Source organism: Rattus norvegicus, chromosome 8 (assembly GCF_021556685.1).
Source record: "Rattus norvegicus strain SHRSP/BbbUtx chromosome 8, alternate assembly SHRSP_T2T, whole genome shotgun sequence".
Lineage (NCBI taxonomy): Eukaryota > Metazoa > Chordata > Mammalia > Rodentia > Muridae > Rattus > Rattus norvegicus.
Genome location: NC_141541.1, coordinates 31,241,114 through 31,261,604, shown reverse-complemented (window position 1 = coordinate 31,261,604; position 20,491 = coordinate 31,241,114). Strand labels below are relative to the sequence as shown.

Here is a 20,491-nt window from a genome sequence, read left to right as displayed (position 1 = left end):
AAGCTCAGTTCTTCTGAGACCCCAGCTTAAAAGATTCCATTGCAGCCTACCTTCTATCTAGAAAAATAGCACCAATCACATGTTATCAGTATCCACGTATTCAGTGGACATCAGCTGCTTCAACCAGGAAATAGAAGCAAGGCCAGACAAGACCACATTGCCTAGAACCTACAGACAGCCCACCAGAGACAGGCAAGGCCCTTTCTCATGGAGCTGTGCACAGATGGTAGGAGGAACCTCCCTTATCAGACTTCAGGCTGGGGATGCTCAGCTTTGCTAAGGACCTACCCCATGACCATTGGCTGGTCCATCTGAGTCCTTTGCTGTGAACATTATGAATGTTCTTATCAGAAAGAGCTGAACACCCTGAGCTCCTGTGGAGGGTCTGAATACTGTGAGTAATGTTATCCCAAGAAGGCTGTGCGTGTGCATGTGCGTGTGCGTGTGCGTGCGTGCATGCATGCGTGTGTGTAAGCTAATATAAAGTGTCTCCCAAAGGCCACAGGCTAAAGACTTGGAAACGAGATTGGATCAGGACTTCTCTAACCTCAATAATGGATAGATCTAGTGATGGATTAACGTCTTGGTGGGCTACTGGGGGTGATAAGAAACTGAAGAGATTAAGGCCTCATTGAAGAGTCCTTGCGGTATGTACTTGGCCTATGTCTCATCTCAGTTGTCTTCTTTTCTTTCTGTATCTTGTGTCATGTACACCAGGAAGTGAGGTGCTTTACTTTGCTCTGTGTAGTTGGCCATGGTGTTGAGCCTCACCTTGGACCCAAAAGCAGTCAAGCTAGCCGAGCAAGGATGAAATCCTCCAAAATCATGACCCAAACTGTGTCACTCTTCCTTTGTTTCCTCAACTATTTTGTTATGGTAATTGAGAGCAAACTATCCCACTCTGGAGGTGGACTGAAAAGGGTCCTTAGTGATGAAATAGATTATGCCTGCAGAAAGGTAGAAAGGCCAAGATTAAAAGAAAGGAAGGGAGGCTCTGTGGCGGGTGTCTTCGACCACAGGACCTCTGCCTTGGAGCACCTTTGAGAGAGGTCACCGGGAAATAGATAAAATCACAGTTTGGAAAACCTTTCCCGTCAGACTTACTTTAGAATCCCAAGCCTCTGGAGCCTGTACCAGGGAGCCAGTCCTCAGGTTGATTGGCACAATCACACAATCACGCTGCACAAGAATGGATATGGACCTGAGAACTAGAAAAATCTGGATTCAAATCTCAGTCCTGGATTTCCTGGTCTGTGGGTTTGCATAAGACTTTCAAGGTCTGAGTGTCCTCCGTATCTTGAAAGTAGTGAGATTTTCTTCACAGAAGCTTGGTGGGGGCAGAGGGGTAAACACTCACTGATCTGGCCATGCAGTGTGTGTTTCCCAAGCCAGGTCAGCTCTGTCAAAGCAGTCTCACTGCCCTTGCCCACTCCTGCCTCCTGCAGCTGCTCTGCCACAGCCTTGAAGGTGAAGGGGAGATTTCTCGTCTCCTGTGCTGCACAGGTCTGCGTCTGTCCTTTCTTTAGATCATGGTGCAATCCTCCAGCTACAGCTCCAACTACTCAATTTGTTGGGGAAGAAAATCTCCATAGCAACCAATTCCTGGCTCTATCCTTCCTTCTTCACCCAGGCTAGGACCTCAGGGCCCCCTATACCTAGCCTGCTGCTTTTTCCAGAGTACAGGCCAGTCCTGGGTGATGGCAGCCGTCAGAACTGCAGGGTTGTGTAGCTCAGGGGGTTCAATCAAAGTCACCAGGGTAACCTGAATTTCTCCCCAGCATGCTAGCAGGAATGAGTTTGCTGTGCTCTTTGTAAACTAGTGGGCTTAGCGGAGGGGGTGAATGAACGTCTGCTGCTTTTGGCTGCTGGGAGGAGGTGAAGTGACACCGTTGGTGGGTGGCTGTGCAGGAGCTAGTGACAGAGAAAGGTGCAGACTAATCCTCTGTTAAATGCCTGTGTCTCTTCTAAGGAAACAGGAAGTGTTGCAGGGAGGGGGAAAAAAACCGAGTTAGCTACCAACAAGACATGCAGCTCTCAATTTGGGCCAAATTTAAGGCTGTTATGAATAATTCAATCAGCTTTGGAGGTGCTGAAGTCCTCGGGGGAATTAATAACGGACAAGCTTCTTTTTTTTCCACTGTACCCCTCCCACCTCCCCCCACCGGGCTGATATCACACCTTTGGCGATGGAGTACCCAGGTGGAGGAAGGGACAAAGAAGGGAAAAGAAAGGGAAGGCAGAAAGAAGAAAGGGGTAGGTGGGCCTTTCCCTGCTACTGAGAACAAGTGGGGGACACGGCCTCTGTGCACATGGATGTGCATGTCATGTGGTGGCTGCACCCTGGCAAGTGGCTGCCCTGAGGTGCTTGGTGGATCCAGGAGGTTAGTCCAAGGCAGTTCCAGGGCTGGGGTAAGCTAGTTCAGAGACTCTTCACCATGTTGTTTCAAGCAGCTGACATGGCAGAGTCCCATGCTTTTCTCAGGGTACCCTTACTGTGGGCTCATTCCTTCCTGTCAGGGTGGAGGAGATGCCCTTCCTCTTGGCATGACTGGGCTGCCATCAGGTCAATTGGGCTAACTTTCGTGCAGGAAGTGACAGGATGGTTGGGAAGTGGCCCAACCTTGGGAACAGATTCTGTGTTCCCAGGAGCAGGTGAGTGTGGGGTCACGAGGACAGTTTTACAGAGGACACTGCAGTATTTCACAGACTGGTCAGTTTCATCTGACTGCCCAGGGGCTATTCCTTGTTTCTGCTGGTGGCAGAGTGTCTTCACTCTGCTGCTCTGCTATATGAGACCAGGCCAGACTGAGTTGACTGCCAGATAATGTCGAAGCTACACTATTCCCAGCCTCAAGGACCCAGCAATGGAAAAGCAAGTAGAGTCTGACAATAGTTTCTAGAGTCTGAGGTCAGGTCAAAGAAGAGTCTAGAGGGCAATAGGAGCTCCTCTTTATAGTCAGCTCAGGTTCTAGTATCCTCAATTTCTCAGATATTGTGGAGAATACACCATGCTCACGCTCCTTGTTTTGTAGTATGAATTCTAACTGTTGATCATCAGTCCCAGATGCCAGGCCCAACGCATAGATACTAGGCTGGAGCTTCAGAGAATGTCATGGAAAGCCTTTGCGCCAATACTCAAAATGGAAGATACACCTATGTATCCTGTTCTCTTCTTTTAACAGGGGAGGAACTCTGGGATCAAGCGTCTTCCAGTAAACATCAGATGAAGAAAGAGGTGTGGGGACACCACGAAGTCATTGCCCTACTTTGTGACCTTCTGAGGGAGGAACAAATCATATGTGTTCACAGGACACATTATCACTCAGGTAATGGCATTATGGAAGGTGGTATTAAGAGCTGTTTTTTTTCCCTTGTGCATGCTGTCAGGTTTGATGAGAAGTAAGGAAAACACATTTTAAATGCACATTTTCAGACACACACACACATACACACACACACACACACACACACACACACACAAGAGACTGAACTCTTACATTGCAGGTGGTAGAAAGGCTCTAGAGGCAAGCACCATAGGAATGTGAGCTAGCAATGACATGTGTGTGTTTATATGCACACGTGGATGAATGTGTACTTGTGTGTATGTGCATGTATGAGTATGCATTTGGACACATGTGCAGTTATAGACTTGAAAAGGAACTACCAGGATAAAGCAAGACACAAAGAATGGAGTAAAAAAACCTGCCAATACTAAGGGAAAAGAAAATAGCCCAGCCCAGCCTGTAATTCTGGGTGGGAGTCCTCTCCCTTAATAATATGTGTCCTAAACCTCTGCCATGCCTGCGTTTGGAGTGGGAACTAATTCTTCCTCCATAGATCTGGGAATTCCAAGCTGAATCAACCCAACATATGGGATGCTCCAGTGTGCCAGAACGAAGACCAAATGTATAAGATATAAAGAAAATGATCTGCTGCTTTCCAGCCCATAGAAAGACCGTCGAACACATTCAGTCAACTACACGTATTAGCACAAGGCTCTACGGTATTGGAAATTAGGTTCAATGCTGGATCATGGAACATGAGTGGCAACTGTTGAGGAGCAAAAAGGCTCATAAGCCGAAGGAAGGACACGGCAGTGTGACACAATGTGGGGGCGGGGGGAGGATGGTGGTGGCGAGGAGAGTAGAAGAGGAGGAGGAAAGAAAGTAGAGGAGGAAGAAGAGGGAGAAAAGGAGGGGAAGTTTGAAATAATGAAGTTCTAAGGTGAATGTGGCTAATGCTATTATTAGAACATTAATGGGCAACTTAAATTGCTGACTTAGGGCAGTGAAGAAGGTTTTCTCACTCTGATGGGAGTGAGAGAAGGTATACACCAGAGGAGTTAGAAGACACTCAGGAAGCATGAGACAGTCTCTCAATCAGTGGGAGCTTAGAAGGAGCGTTGGAAGAGGTGTTTTCCAGTGGTGCAATTGCCTCAGAATTAAAATTAGGGAGGATGTGGGATGTGGTCTCCATGGAGGCTAAGCACGTATAATATAATGCATCTCAGGCAGGGGCCATTGATCTATGGAGACAGTGCATTGGAGAGTTTCATGCTCTGGGCTTCTTGTGTATTTAGTGGCCCACCTTTCTCTAGGTTCACTCTATAGTTACCCAAGGCCAGACAGATTGTTACCAACAATTGGATAGTTTAAAACAACTTTCATTAGTGTTATTTAATCATTACATTTTATTATTGATGTTTGCTAGTTGTCTCTTTCTGTGATTAATATGTATAAACAAAGGTTCAGAACAATCCTTGGTTTAGGGTGACCAGAGACTATGGAATGGGATGTCACCATGGGGAATGTTGTCTACTGTCCTAATCCCACTTAGTCAGTGCACAGATGTTGGGAATAGGTCTAGTTCTGATGAAAAGACGGAATGATTGTCTGTGGCCCTGTGTGGGTGAGTGCGTGGCTGAGCTCAGGCCATTCTCTGTGGTCTCACACACTATACCAACTGCTTACTGAGAGGCCCAGAGGACAGACACTGGCTAAAAAGGGGTGAGGTCTCTGTGTTTCACTGTGCCCACCCCATCCTCATAGCCTTCTCTTTCTCTGAGACCTTCTCACTGCTTCTGGCAAGAAGTCCAGGGTCTGATATTGGGCTAGAGAGTGACCCATGCCCTAATGTGCCCAGAGCTCTGGGGTTCCCTTCTCTGAGCTCTTTAGATCATGCCTCCTCTTTTCTGTTGGGCTTTTGTAAAAGCTTGGAATACCTTGGCGACAAAGGCATTCTTTGAAATATCTTTTTGTACTCCAAGTGCTGGGCACAGCAGTATTTATTTAGAGAAGCTTATTGAGAAATCCAGGTTTCCCAGTTAAAGATAGGTCACTGAAAACAATATATCATTTTTAAAATTAGTATAAGCACCTTCTTAATCTTGCCAGGCATGCTTGGCCTGGCTATGTGTCTGAAACAGGATGGAATCTGGCTAGCTCTGGCTCAACTCTCAGCATGTGAAACTGTGGGCAGAGGCTTCGCTAGCACAGACCAGAGAGGTGTAGATTGCCAAGGAGCCCTGTGGAGTCACAGCATTCTCAAGTGTCTCTTGCCCTTATTTCTGTTTTTGCCTCATTGTTCCTTCAGCTGCCTTCAGAGATGCTCATTTCCTCACAGGGAAGCCTGGGACATGCAAAGGTTTCTGGATAGGGCTCTGAGTTAGTTCTTTGCCCTCCAGCCAAGGCCTCGATGCCTGAATGGAGCCTCCTTTGGCTGAAGAATAAAATGTTTATACGAAAGCTTTCTTTTGGTTTCATCTCAGCAGTCTGTGCTTCCTTGCAGGAAGGCATCAAGGAACAAGCTTCCATTAGCAAAATTTCTCTTTGGAAGAAGCCCCATCCCTTAACCTCAGTGGCAGCTATGTGTAAAGTGGTCATAGCTCCCAGGTGGGCTAGTTGCCCATTTCTTAAAGAGAGGAAGAGGGACCTTTTACTGGAGTGAGATAAGAGAATACTTTCCAAACTGGTCTTAGTTGTTCATTACTGTGCGGCCAGGACAAGATAACATATGTCACAGAAGTCACTGCATTCTGGGCAGGTGACACCTTCCTTTCACGGACCTCAATTGCTCAGATAGATTTGAGCTCAGGGCCAGATGTGCCTCATGAAAGAGGATAGAAGAGAAAACCCAGAGCCCTATGCAATCAGAGAAGGCCCAAGAGGTCTAGCATTCTGGACAAAGGGAGCAGCAGCTTGGTACCATTGGCCAAGAAGGCAGGATGCAAACATGGGTTTGTGTTTAATAGTTCCTGCGAGCACTTACTGAAATTTACAGGCCATGTGCTGTCCTGGCCATTTTCCCCTTAAAATAGCTCTCTAAGGATTAACTAGTCTGGTAAGGATTAACTTACCAGAAAGACAGAATACACACGTGAGGTGAAGTCTGAGTGATAATTATTTTGGGACACAGGATGTCTCTCATGAGCAATCCAGGGAAGCTGAACATCTTCATCCAGGTAAAATGGGCATAGAAGCACTGATTAAATTTGTGGGAAGTCACTGCTCATTTCAATGGCAAATCTAGGACTTGCAATGTTAAGATCTAAGGCATCCTCGGGTCTCTCACAATCTGGACCTACAACTCCAGCAAGTAGCCTAGAAAAGCATCAGGCTCAACTCACCTGCAGAAGTGCAGTCCCCTTCCCATCCTGTGTAGAGAAGCCTTATAGTCCTGAGCAGCCACAGAGATCTGGGTCTAGGCCTTATGTGTTAATTCCCCTTTCCTCTGCTGGCTAGCCTCACTCACCTCATCCGACAAGGCTAATCAGGGAGGGGAAACTGCAATCCTTCCCTGCTACGGATTTCAAGGCTCGCTGTCCCTCTAGGAACCTCTCAAACAGCCTCAATGTCATTCAGACATTCAGAGTACAAGGCCGGACAGCATTCTCTGGCAGGTCCCCCTGTGGATAGCATGTGGCATCTTTTTCCTTCCCCACATGCTTTTCATTGATTAAAAGGGTAAGCTTTCCATTCTGTGACTCCCCACCCCAAACCACATATATGGGCAAGCATCTTCATGTGTATGTGTGCATGTACTTTTGTTTCTTACTGGCTTCATTGTGGACAGATGGACAGTAACATTTCTGTATTCATTGAAAAATCTGTCACACTCCTGACATTGGTTGACATTCTAGAGATACAGTTGAAAGGAGATTTTAGACAGAACTAATCCAGATGATATATTTCACTGATTGGTAAAGGCAGTGTTTAAGAACAGTCACATGCTATCATGCAGCATTGTGGTCCATGGTGGACTGCATGTATAATAGTGACCTCATAAAGAGTATAATGAAGCTGAGAAATTCCTACCACCCAGTGACACTGCAACCACCTTAACTTTGTGAGGCCACAGTTCAATGAATTACTCACATGTCTGCCACTACTGGCATAAACAAACTGTGCTGCCAGCTACATAAAAACATAATGCATACAACTACATATAACACAGAATAATGTAATAAGCCACTATGTTGATATATTCACTAGACTATACCTTTATCATTATTTTATAGTATATTTTTTATACTTGTATAAAAACCACTAGCATAAAACAACTTTAGTCAGACCACTTAGAAGGAGACTAAAAGAGATCTTGCTAGCATAGGCAATTCCAGTTGCATGCATGCATGTCATTGCCTCTAAAACAAAACAAAAAATAAAACAAAAAACAAAAAAACTTTAAGTGAGGCAAGAAAGGGCAGAAGAATGTTGTGGTGCTAATTTTCTGACTCTGTGTAGCACAGACTGAGTTTTAGTTTTTTCCAGCTCTTAGTTATCTGGGAGGGACAAGAAGCGTGCCTGAGACCAGATGAGGGACATCCTCTCCTCCTCTGCCCCTGATGCATGAAAAGATCTTGGGCAGAACATCCAGGAGCATTTCTAGACTGTGAACTCAGATTCTGTCCTCTTCTAGGTTTTCCCTTTTAATAGATTCTTTCCTGAAAGAGGACCACCCAATCAGGATGTCCCACCTCCCACCCCAACAGGTGTCCTAGGATAGAAAGAGACTGCTCACTGGTGGAAACACAGTGGATGCTCACTAACTGAGCCCTATATTGTAGTAAGTGTTTTGAAAAAAATCTGTCTCATTTAAAATTTCACAAATACCTTAAGATATATATATATATATATATATATATATATATATATATATATATATATATATTTGTATTTTCCCATTTTCATCAGGAAAGCTGCAGTTCAAGGAGTCGGTGGTTGCCGCATGTCACATAGTTATTACCAGGAGGGTAACCTCTTATTTTTGTAGCTGCAGAGACCACTAGGAGGGGTGAAGGGTGGCGAACCTTCGTATCCACAGAAAGAAGGCCTGGAGGCTTTCCTCCATTTCTGTTGGTTCCTCTTCCTGAGTTCTGGGAAGAGCAAGCTGCAGGGGGGGGGGAACATTTCACACTGAATTATGGAATTATGCCTTGAAGCCAACAACACTCAGTACAGTTGGATGCAATGAAATGGAGTTTGTGTTGGAATCTATTATGGTCCCAACATAAATTAATTATAGCGCTTCTGCTGCAGGGAACCTTCATGCATAATTAACATTTACTGAAGGAGGATGGGACAGGGAAGAGGAAGGGAAATGCTGCCTTATTATATGATGGGCAAGCTTGGGAGAGATGGGGAGAGTTTTCTGTTGAAGCTCAGAAAGACCCCAGTGGTCAACCTCCATACTAGCTCTAGAAATGCTATCTAGTAAAGTACCATTTTGGGCACACTATACATAATTTACCTTTTAAAACACCCTTGAAGTATTATTATAAGGCCAGTTTAAAGATGAAGAAATTGAGGTTAATGTACTTGCTTAAAGTGAAACAGTAAGGCTAACTTGTCTCCCCCCCCCCCACCATATGTATAGACAGTTAAAGGATGTGTGAGTCAGAACTGACTGCCCACTATGGCTGGGCAGGAACTGCAGGTTATTGGGATTATCTGGCTCTGAAGACTTGGCTTCTACTCCCGGGTTTAGTGACCAGGGATATGTAGCAATAGCCATAACTGCACATTTCCTGTTACAGGTGTTGCATTTCATGTTTTGAGTGTGACTTATTTTTCTAAGTCTCATTTGGGTTTGGGGATGACAAGAGCATACTTAACTATACATGAAGAACTTAAACACAGAAATGATAAGCAGGACGTTCTCAGTGTGCAAGCCACTCAAAGATTTCTATGCTAGGAACTTTGCCCATGTGGTAGTGGAACCTTTGAAGGGTAGGGCCTTGTGGAAGGTCACTGGTTCAGGAAGGCCTCCTCCTCGGAAGGGATTAGTGCAGGTTTTGCAGCATTTGGATTTGTTTTGAGAATAGATTGATGTAAAGGAGCCAAGCGTCTACCCTGAGTCCTTCTACATGATCTCTACACTGAGATGCAGTTGGCCAGGATGCTCTTGGAGCTAAAAAGATACTGGTGCTATGCTCTTAACTCTTCAGAGATGTATAAAAAATAAACCTCTCTCTATGTCATCCAGGGTTGTGGCTGGGACCTGGACTTTTCTTCAGAGAATCATATGTTAAAGGCTGATTTCTGCTGGTGGAACTGCTAGAAACTGATGGAAACATTAGGGCTGGGGGTCCAGTTAGAAGAAAGAGGTCAATGAGGTCATGTCTATGAATGTTGTGTTCTACCTTATTCCTCTTGCTGTTTCCTAGCCATTCTGTGGTGAGCAGTCTTTTCCACATCATATGCCCTCTACCATGCCATTCTTCTTTGCAAAAGCCATTGGACAATGTGTCCAAGTGACCTTGAACTTTAACCTCCAAAACTATGAGCTGAAATGTTTTTCTCCTTTAAGCTGTTGTTTTTTCTTTTTTATCTTACTGATACAACATTGACTAACACATCCAGTCTCAAAGTTTTTGTAGAGTAACACAAAACACTTATATAAGAAACTAGCTTGAGTCACATAACACATGTATAATGTAGTATAGACCTGGCTTCAGGCTTCTCTGGTCTGAGAGATTTCTAAGTTTTCATCGAATTATAAGCTTACAACTACATGGTTGTACAACTTCATCTAGACTCTTGATCAGATCATGGTAATGTAACATTGTGAACAAGGCAGTGGGAGGTGGTCTTTTCTTTCAGAGAGAATCCTTCTTTGAAGTCGTTTCTTCTCTAGAAACAAAACCAAACAAACATGGTTTTCTTTTGATGATACCCAGGGACCACATGAGCATAGAGTAAAGGCATTTGTTCAGAAACAGAGTAAACCTAAGGAAGCCTGCTGTATACACTTTTCCATTCCTTTGGTCTCATCTGGGACTGAAAATAGGTCTTACACATATGGTTAATCTATCAATGTCAGATGCGGGCTATGGGTTTCCCAGTGATCCTTAAATGGTAGCAGAGGATGCTGAATGCGACTTGGGTCAATGAGAAAATGCTACATACAGTGTTATGAGGATGAGCCAGTACAGATATGCGAACACATGCCAATGAGCACCCATGTTGGTACACATCTGGAGTCAGGAGTGTGTATGTGTATGTATGTCTTGAGCTATATAATGTACATGCATGCACGCATTCTTAGGAAGCAGAACCAAATGATGAGAGGTGGGTCTTTTCATGAGGAAATTGAGGAGGAGGCAGGAAAGATTTTGATCCTCGGGAAATATGGAAAGGAGCACAGAGCTTCCTTATAGAGGCACACTAGCTGTCCATGAGCTGAAGTCAGGAGTCTGAATCTTTTCCTGGGTCTCAGATGGAGTGACACTGCTTCCATTACAGGAAGGTCAACTTCTGGAAAACTCTTCCTTCCCTGATCACTTTCTCATTACCTGGGGCTGTTCTGGGTCCCAGATACAACCCATGAAGCTTGTAAGCCCAGATATGCCAGCCAGGTATCTGTGTGGAACAAATGCAAGTACTCTGTATCTCAAAGCCATGTATAACTGGATAGTAGCTGCCTGCACTTTGCTCTGGAAAACTGCAGCTTTGTAAAGATCTCCAGAGCCTAAATGATGAGCCCACAGACTGAAATCTGACCTACTTCTCCAACAGCATCTGCTTCTGCTTCGGTCCTCCCAGCTCCCAGGCTGTTTCTCCGTCCTTGGTCAGGTACTGAAGTCACTGCTCATTCTCAGCTCCCTTGCCTTTCTAGATCTTAGCCCTCCTACCCTTTCCCTCTCTATAAATACAACCTTCTTTAGAGATGTAGAAATGTGGGCCTACGGGATTGTTTGATGGCCCCAGACGAATCATGAAAAATTTCCAAGGCTGCCCTGATTCTGTCAATGAGCTGTTTGGAGACACAGAGGATACGATGTGGGATCTGACCCTGCATTGAGGAAAGTTTATTGAAACACAGTCCACTGAAGGTAGATGGGGGAGCTGAAAATGAGGGCACCTTAGGTGCTCTTCATTGCCCAGCCTTTGACTTTTCACATGCACACCTTTCTGTGTCTCAGCTGGACAGAGGCCTCTACATGGGTCAGATCTCAGTTGAAAATCATTTTGACAAACGTTCACTTTATTCTAAAGAGGGGAAAGAAGATGATGTGTTCTTTGCAGCTGGTCAGGCCATCAACATGGCACAGACACTGATAGGTGTCGCTGAGATCCTGCACCCTGAATAGAGTAGAAGGAAAATGGTGCCCACTGCTGTGGCACTCCTTCTATCTAAGTTCACCGGGGTAAACCATCACAACCACACCAGACAAACCCCCATGCAACAAAAACACTGGAGTCCGATTCCTCAAGATTGTTAAAGCAATCTGAAGCAAGGAAAATCTAGGAAATTTCCATAGACAAAAGCATTCTAAAGAGATATGAAGACAAATTGTAATATAGCATACTAGATGGGATTCTAGGACAGAAAAAGAATATTGTAGAGAATTGAGGAATTATGAGTGAACTGAAATTATGAAATTATGATTAGTAATGCATTGGTACTAGGTCATTTGTATGTCACACAAACCATAGTAACAGCTGAGAATATCAAAGAGGACACCAGGGGTGTGAAGTATATGGAAACTTATTGCATAGTCTTTTTGGTTTGTCTGCATGTCCAAAATTCTTCTACAATAAAAGATCTATTAAACAGTTTTCAAATTTTGTTTTCATACGTAAGGAGCTTGGAAGTCATCACTCTCTCCTAACAAGAACACAATTGACCATACATCAAATCTATGACTCTTGTTAGATCCAACAAAGAATTGAGGACACAAACTTGTGTACCCATGCTATCCAGATAGGCTCTTGCAGGGCACAAATCTCTGTGGAAGGCAGACAGCTGAGTTACACTGACAGATTGCTGGCGTTTAGTATGGTTGCTGTCAGGGGGTAAGTCTCCAGCACTAGGGAATAGTTGTAGGGAGGTGATGCACTTTCTTTGGTTCCAAAAGCCCATTAAATTCTTAGGGTAAAGATAGAAGAAAAGTCTATTTATGTTTCTAGCAGAAGGAGGGAGAGAACTATTTTAATTATGCCTGGAGCATCTGGCTATTGTAATAATACTCCAGTAAGCAACTTAATGGAGAGTTTCATTTTGGCGACTGTTCCAGATTACAGTCCATCATGGTGGGATTGTCACAGTGGCAGGAGCGTGAGGGACATGGTTATATCCCATCTGTAATCAGGAAGAGAGGCAATGATGAATGCATGCTACTGTTCAGTTTCTTTCTCCATGGAGTCCAGCATCCCAGACAAAGAACAATACTGACCACAGTGGGTGGGTCTTCCCCGTCAGTTAATGTAATGAAGACATCCTCAGGCAGACACTTGCCAGCTGATTAGAGATATATCAAGTTGGCAGCAATAACCATCACAATTTCTTTTCAGAAACCGTGTTAGGAAGACGAGAGTAAAACAATATATTTAAGGCCCCGAATGAAAAGCACCTACCTAGAATCCTGGATCCAGCAAAAACTACTTCAAAAGAAGAAGGACAGAAATCCTCAAAGAAAAAAATTGAAGGAAGCTTTTATTTCTAGATTGTCTTGTACTGAATGTTAAATGAAAAGTTTCAGAAAGAAAGAAAACGTCGGAGAGCTTGATCTACATAAATAGTGAATGTGTAAAAGAGTCCTTTTGTTCTCCTAGGTTTAGTTAATGAGATAAATAGCACTTTAGGCAAACTAATGACAGCAACAGATGTATTTGATAGTTCTAGCACTGAATAAGTGAAATGCATGAGACCAATGTGTAGTGGTTAACTCTTCATTGTCAATCTGGCTGGATTTAAGCCAGGGCATACTAGAGGTATGTATATGGTGGATTTTCTAGATATGAGTAACTGAGGGGAGATGAACCAGCTGGACACCAGTGGCACCATCCCTGTGGCTGCAATATGACCAGACACCTCACACTCAGACCGTCCTATTCTTCTAATCATAATTGATGGTAGTCCCTTTTATACACAAGGCAAAATAAACCCCTGTTCCTTAAGTTGCTTCTGTCAGGTACTTTGTCACTGGAATGACAGAAGTGAGCAATGCACAAACAGATAAGGGACAGGATGCCAGTAGGAATTGGGAATGTTCTGCATAATGCTCTTGCACAACTTGTGCAGTGGCATAAGTTGAGAAAGGGGTAGAACTAGCTATAAATGCATAATGGAGACTCAAAAAAAATCTTACGTCTAAAATAAGATGATAAAAAGTTTGAAAGTATAATTAAAGTTTCAAGATAAAAAATGTAACCATACAGAATGTACTATCAAAACTAGAAAGGGTATAAAAAGAGAATAAGAGGCATAAGATGACTCATGCCTATAATCCCAGCCTCAGGCAGTTGAGGAAGGAGGACTGCTTTGGGTATGAGAACAGTCTGCACTACACGGTAGACCTTGCACCAAACAAATAAACCAAAATGAACAAGCAAACAAGAAACCCCATGGGTCTGTGAAATGTCTTGGCTGGCAAGTGCTTAAGGTGAAAAGACGATGACTTGAGCTCTCCTAGAAGCCATGTCGAAAGTCAGTATCATAGCTCAAGCTTCTGTACTTCCAGTGTGCCCTTACAGGAGAAGGGATGTGGAGACAGGAGTATCAACCAGATTAGGGGCCAGGTACACTAGAGTACCACATGTTAGAGAAACAAGAGATATTCAGCCTGAACACGCTAGAAAGTGACTCCTGAAAGTGTCTCTTATCCACTATATACTCTGTCTATCATTCTCATGTCTGCACAAGCAAACCTACTTTTGGCATCCAAGACTCAAAGGATGTCCTAATCTATCTATCTATCTATCTATCTATCTATCTATCTATCTATCTATCTATCTATCTATCTATCTTTTTTTAAAATTTTGTTTTGTTTTGCTTTTTGAGACATGGTTTCTCTGTGTAGTCCTGGTTATCCTGGAATTTGCTCTGCAGGCCAGGTGGGCCTCAAACTCACAGAAATCCACCTGCCTCTGACTTCCTAGGGCTGGGATTAAAGGCATGTGCTACTATTAACTCATGCTAAATAAAATATTTTAAATGAGAAAAGAATTAAAGTTCTGAGACAGGTAAATGTTTTGAATAAATGAATTAACGGCAAGAAATCATCCCAAACTAAGAAAAATTAGCAAGGAAACAGATAAATAATAGCTCATTTGGCTGACTTTTCTATATTCTCCCTGCTAATGCTCAGATAGCAGTCATGCAAGATCACACCCACACTAGAGATAGTGGACTTAATAAAAATGTCAGGAAGCATTTGAACATTAATGTCCTAACTGTACCATTAAAGGACAAAGCCTGTCGGGGTAGATAAAAATAGTATAGGGCTCAAGTTGGTACACTTTCTATGACATATGGTTTAGCTCTAAAGACACAGAGAAATTAAAAATAAAGGAATGGAGATATGTGCTGACATTAATCTGAAGAAGGCTGTCTGACACTGTTCTAAACAGAAGAGCAGACTACAGAGAAAGCAAAGTGATGGGGATAAAAGAGTTCATCAGGAATGATAAGAGGCTTGGTTCTCTTAGGGGACATAATACTTCTTAATGACTGTGCCTAACAACAGTGACAAAAGGAGATAAAGCTTGAAAAGAAGTACAAGGGGAAAAGGTTGCATCTGGCTATGGCTGTACTTCTGGATCATCGATAGACATATCTAATAGCAGGAGACTAGTGAGGATGTGGAGACAACACCACTGGCTAAGTAGATCTGATGAGCTGACATCAGGAGATGGTTTCAATCAACGTACACATTCCTCTCAAGGCTGAATGGAGTGAGTACCCAGGTAGAAAACATTGTGTGCTTTCAGAAGCACCACACCTCACTAAATTTAAATGATACCAAACCATGCAAAGCATCATCTCAGACAATCAAGCAAGAACTAGAAAAGACAACAAAAGGTAGCTGGACTCTTCATAAATACTTGAACATTAAAAAACATGCACCTAAGCAATTCAGGATTCAAGAAAAAGTCTCCAAGGGATATTGTGATGAAAATTAAAACCATTCCTCAAAATCTGTGGGATCCAGTGGGATTAATGGCTAGAGAGTTATTTTTAGTACAGAATACATTAGTTCAAGAGAAAAGTTCAAGGTTAATACATTTGGCATCTACCTTAGGAAGCTACAATAAATTGAGAAAATTCAAAGTAAATTAACAGCAAAGTGTAAACAGTAAAACAAGACTCGACGATTTTTAAAGTGGGAAATCAATAGAGACAACCAACAGGACCAAAGACAGCTCTTTGCAAACATCAATGAAATTGATAAATACACTCCTAGGTTAACTAAGAGAAACAGGATAGTTACAAATCCCTCATATCAGACAAGAGCAGGAAACCATTTGTATTCATCCCTGAAAATTTAAAGGTTAAAAGATAATCAAATTTGAAAAGGCAAGTAAGACTGAGGAAGCCATTGAGATACAGAGTTTACCCAAATTCCTGAAGAAGTGGATGATTTAACTGGGTACATATTTATTAGAACTGAACAATTATGCCTTCTGCCTCAAACAGAAAGCACAAAGCTTAGAGTATTTGTTGGGAAACATACAAAATGTTTAAGAAAAAAATCATCCTAGGTCTTTGCAATATTTTCTAGGAAATAAATCTGGATGCCCATTCTATTGAGTTAGTGGTGGTTCTAGGATCCCTGCACACACACACACACACACACACACACACACACACACACACACACACACACACAGGATCAATGAAATTGATAAATATGCTCCTAGTTTAACTAAGAGAAACAGAATAGTTACAAATCCCTCATATCAGATAAGAACGTGTGTGTGTGTGTGTGTTTCATACACATGAACCTGAGACAAAATTGCATTTATATAGAAGACAGTGTGTGTGTGTGTGTGTGTTTCATACACATGAACCTGAGACAAAACTGCATTTATATAGAAGACACATCCTATATTATAGAGTATTACAATTATATAAATGGTTGAGATGTTATTTGTCCTCTAACATTAATGTTGGAAGCTTAGTCTTGACTGTGGTCACGTGGTCACTGTGAATGCTACTCTCAGAAAGGATTAGAGCAGTTATCATGAGAGGAAGTGAGGCTATGTGGGAGTGATTTTATGGATGCTCATACCTTTTACATGGAACAGTACAATAATTTATATAACTTACATCTCTATATGCACTTCAGAACATCTATAGGTCACTTATAATACCCAGTATCATCTACGTGATGGCTAATCCTGATTGTCAACTTGATTGTATCTGGAATCAACTAAAACCCAAGGTACTGGCCACTCCTCCAAATATTTTCTTAGACTATTTGAAGCATGAAGGCCTAGCCTAAGTGTGGGTGCTACCTTGTGATTGCAGCTCAGATAAAATGCCACACAAGACAGAAACTTTGGTTTTTGCCTACTTGCCTTGACCTTAGGGAATTCAACATAGACTGAAGATCTCCAGGTCTTCTCAAAGTGCCCCGCTGGGAATAATGAGACATCCAGTATTTTTATTATTATAATATGATTAAAAATATTTTCAATATATATTCGTGAAGTATATTCTGAATAGAGTCCCTGTTCCTCCTACTCCTTTCGTCTGTATCTGCACCCATTCTGTCTCTCTTCAGAAAATAAATAAGCATCCAAGGAATATTAATAAAATAAAATAAAATGAAGATATACAGATTGAAATAGGACAAAACAACCAAACAAAAAGAAGAGCCAAACAACAGCCAAAGCTCACGAAACACATAGAGATTCAGAGACACACACATTTGCACACAGAGACATCTCATAAAAACACAAAACCCGAAGCCGTTCTATGTACTCAGTGCCCTCACTAACACTATGAGACAAAGATCCTCGAAAGATGCTGTTGTGTTGGCCATCTACTGCTGGGTGTGGGGCTTAGCCTTAAGATTGCTCTGTTTCCCCATTGAGACTTCCTTGGAGAAGGCTAATTTTTTTTCTTTTCATTTGCAAGTGGCTATCAATTGGAGATAGCTTCTGGGCATGCATCCACTTCTCCTTTTAGCTCTATGAATCCATCTGGTGCAGACCAGTGCAGGGCCTAGGCATGCTGTTATAGATGTCACGAGGTCACATGCTCATCAGTCCTGCAGGGTTTAAAAGGCCTTGTTTCCCTGCTGTCCATTATTCCCTCTGCCTCTTATACTTTTTGAGTCTCCTCTTCCACAAGATACCCTGAGCCCTGATGGGAGGAATTTAATGCAAATATCCCGTTTTGGAGTGAGTATTCCAAGGTCCCTCACTCTCTGCATAATGTCTGGCTGTGGATCTCTATATTTGTTCCCATCTTTTGCAGGAGTAAGCTTCTCTGATGATGGCTGAGCGAGGAACTGATCTATGAATACAGCAAAACGTCATCAGGAGTAACTTTATTGCTATGTTCCTTTAGTAAAACAGTAGTACTTTGTTTCCCCCTGACTCCCTGGCCTATCTAGTCTTAGATGCTTGGATACCCAAGCAGTATTGACTATGGTTTCTTTCTCATGGAGCAGGCCTTAAGTCAAATCAGATATTGATTGGTCACGCCCACAATCTTTAGCCATGATTACTGACATATCTTGCAGTCAAGTCACTGTTGTAGATCACAGGGTGTGTAGCTGGGATTGTGTTTACTTTTCTCCTTTGGTAGCATGCAGAGTACCTTCCAGTACCATGAAGTGGTCAGTAGGGGTGAAGGTTTGCATCAATTTGACTTCTTCATGTTCAGTGAATTGTGTAGGTGTTGCCTCCAGTAATAGGGCCTTACCCTTAGTTTGTGAAGAGCTTTCAATAGCCTAGGCAATAACTTGGGTTATTTGGGGCTGGTATTGGAAGCTTCATTTTGTGCTGAAAGATGTTCAGTTGGGGATATGTTACCCTATTATTTGACAATTTCTTTTAGATAGTCCATAAATGTATACATTTTAGGAAGCTTCTAGTTTACTAGGTTCTGATATGATCCCTCAAATGCCCCTTAATTTTAGCTCTCCCTCCCTATATTCCCTCCCTCATTCCCATCTTTCCTCCCCTTCCTTATCTGAGCCTCCAATTCCAGGCCCCTGCCCCAAATCCATCCATAACTATCTACTATATTTCCCCTTCCTAGAAATATCTCTCCCTCCTAAACAGTTTCTTGCTCTTTACCTAACCTCTGTAATTATGCAGATTATAGCTTGCTTATCAATGACTTAACAGGTAAGACCCACATGTAAGTGAAAATGTTCCATATTTCTTTTTGGATATGAGTTACCCCACTCAGGATGATTTTTTCTAGTTCTACTCATTTACCCGTGAACTTCATTATTTAATTTTTTAACAGCTGAGTAATGTTCCGTTATGTAAATATAACACATTTTTCTTATTCATTCATCTATTGACCAATATGTAGGGTATTTCCAATTTCTGGCTATTTTTAATAGAACAGCAATGAACATGGTTATACAAGTGTCTTTATAGTAGGATGAAGGATCCTTTGGTATATGCCAAAGAATGGTTGGCACAATTGGATCTTGAGGTAGAATCATCCCATTTTCCTGAGGAACAACCCTATTGATTTCCATAGGGGCTGTACCAATTTTCAGTCCTTCTAGCAATGGATGACCCCTTATCCACATTCATGATGACATCCAGCCTTGTGGACTGAACAACTATTGAACACTTTGCTTTTCTGTCATGAGCCAACCATTATCAGACTGCCTGTACCATATACTATAAGCCAGTCTAATAAATACCCTTTTGCAATGTATATTTGGCTTTCCTCTAATTCCCTGGAATGTTAGTCTTAGCTTTTACAACCATCACACCACACAAATACACATGTAAAAATTCTCACTATATTTTACTAGAAAGATTGTGTGTGTGTGTGTGTGTGTGTGTGTGTGTGTGTGTGTGTGTTGCTGTAAGAACCCTTACTAATGCAGCATACATTATTTTGGTGTAGGAAAACACCCACAGCTTTTCGCCAAGATGGCTCAAAAGCTAAAGTCAAAGCCAAGGCCTTCAAAGCTAAGAAGGCAGTGCTGAAAGCCATCCACAGCCACAAAAAGAAGAAGATGCAAACGTCACCCACTTTCCGGTGGCCCAAGACCCTGCGGCACTGAAGGCAACCAAAATATCCTTGAAAGAATGCACCCAGGAGACCACCATGCTATCATCACATTCCCACTGACCACCGAGTCAGCCATGAAGAAAATAGAGGACAACAACACGCTTGTGTTCATTGTAGATGTCAAGGCCAACAAGCATCAAACAGGTCATGAAGAAACTCTATGACCTTGATGTGGCCAAAGTCAATACCCTGATAAGGCCTGATGGAGAGAAGAAGACATGTTCACTTGGCCCTTGATTATGATGCTCTAGATGTTGTCAACAAGATTGGGATCATCGAAAGTGAGTCCAGATGGCTAATTCTAAATATACACTTTTTTTTCACCATAATAAATAAAACACCCACAGCTGGATGGTTCACAAAGAAAAGAGTTCTGTCTAGCTCAAAGTAGTAGTGACTAAGTTTTCAAAGGCATGGTCGTACTTTTAGTGAGGGTTTCCTTGGTTGCTTTTCATGTCAGGTTATATCATGGTAACTGTTCATATGAAAACAAGATCACATGGTGACAAGGAGAGCCAGGGAGTGTGATTAGCTAGGCTAGCAACTCTATAACAAATTATTTCCCTTAACTTTCAAAGGCAGTGTCCTCCTCCATGACTACAGGGGTTCTTTCAATATTTAGGACCATGCTACTAACACATGACCCGTAGAAGACAAACAAAGAAGACAAAGAGAAGTGTAGCAGAATGCCATGTGAGCTGTTTGTGCTGTGATATTTAAAATGACAAGAAATGCACCTGTACAAGCTCAGTCGGAATGTTCGTTGTTTCATCTTTTAAAGACTTACTTATTTTATTTTCTGTGCACGAGTGTTTGGCCTGTATGTATGTATGTCTATGCCTGGTAACTGCAGAAGTCAGAGGAAGGCCTCAGATCCCTCAGAACTTGAGTTATACTTGTTTTTGTGCTACTATGTAGGTAGGTATTAGATATGGAACTTGGTTACTTTGTAAGAGCAGCAAGTGATCTAAACCATGGACCTATTTGTCCAGCC

General features: G+C 42.5%; 1 long non-coding RNA gene across 2 annotated transcripts in view; it reads left to right on the top strand.

Moving 5' to 3' along the window:
• Positions 1-20,291, top strand: part of LOC148004000 (uncharacterized) — a 59,413-nt gene extending 39,122 nt beyond the window's left edge. The window contains exons 1-3 of one of the 2 annotated variants that reach the window (XR_015627086.1): positions 1,321-1,503; positions 3,183-3,326; positions 19,330-20,291. This is a non-coding gene — a long non-coding RNA (uncharacterized LOC148004000). Of the gene's footprint in view, positions 1-1,320; positions 1,504-3,182; positions 3,327-19,329 lie in introns of those variants that run through there. The other variant, XR_015627085.1, reaches the window with a different exon arrangement.
• The last annotated feature ends 200 nt before the right edge of the window (positions 20,292-20,491 follow it).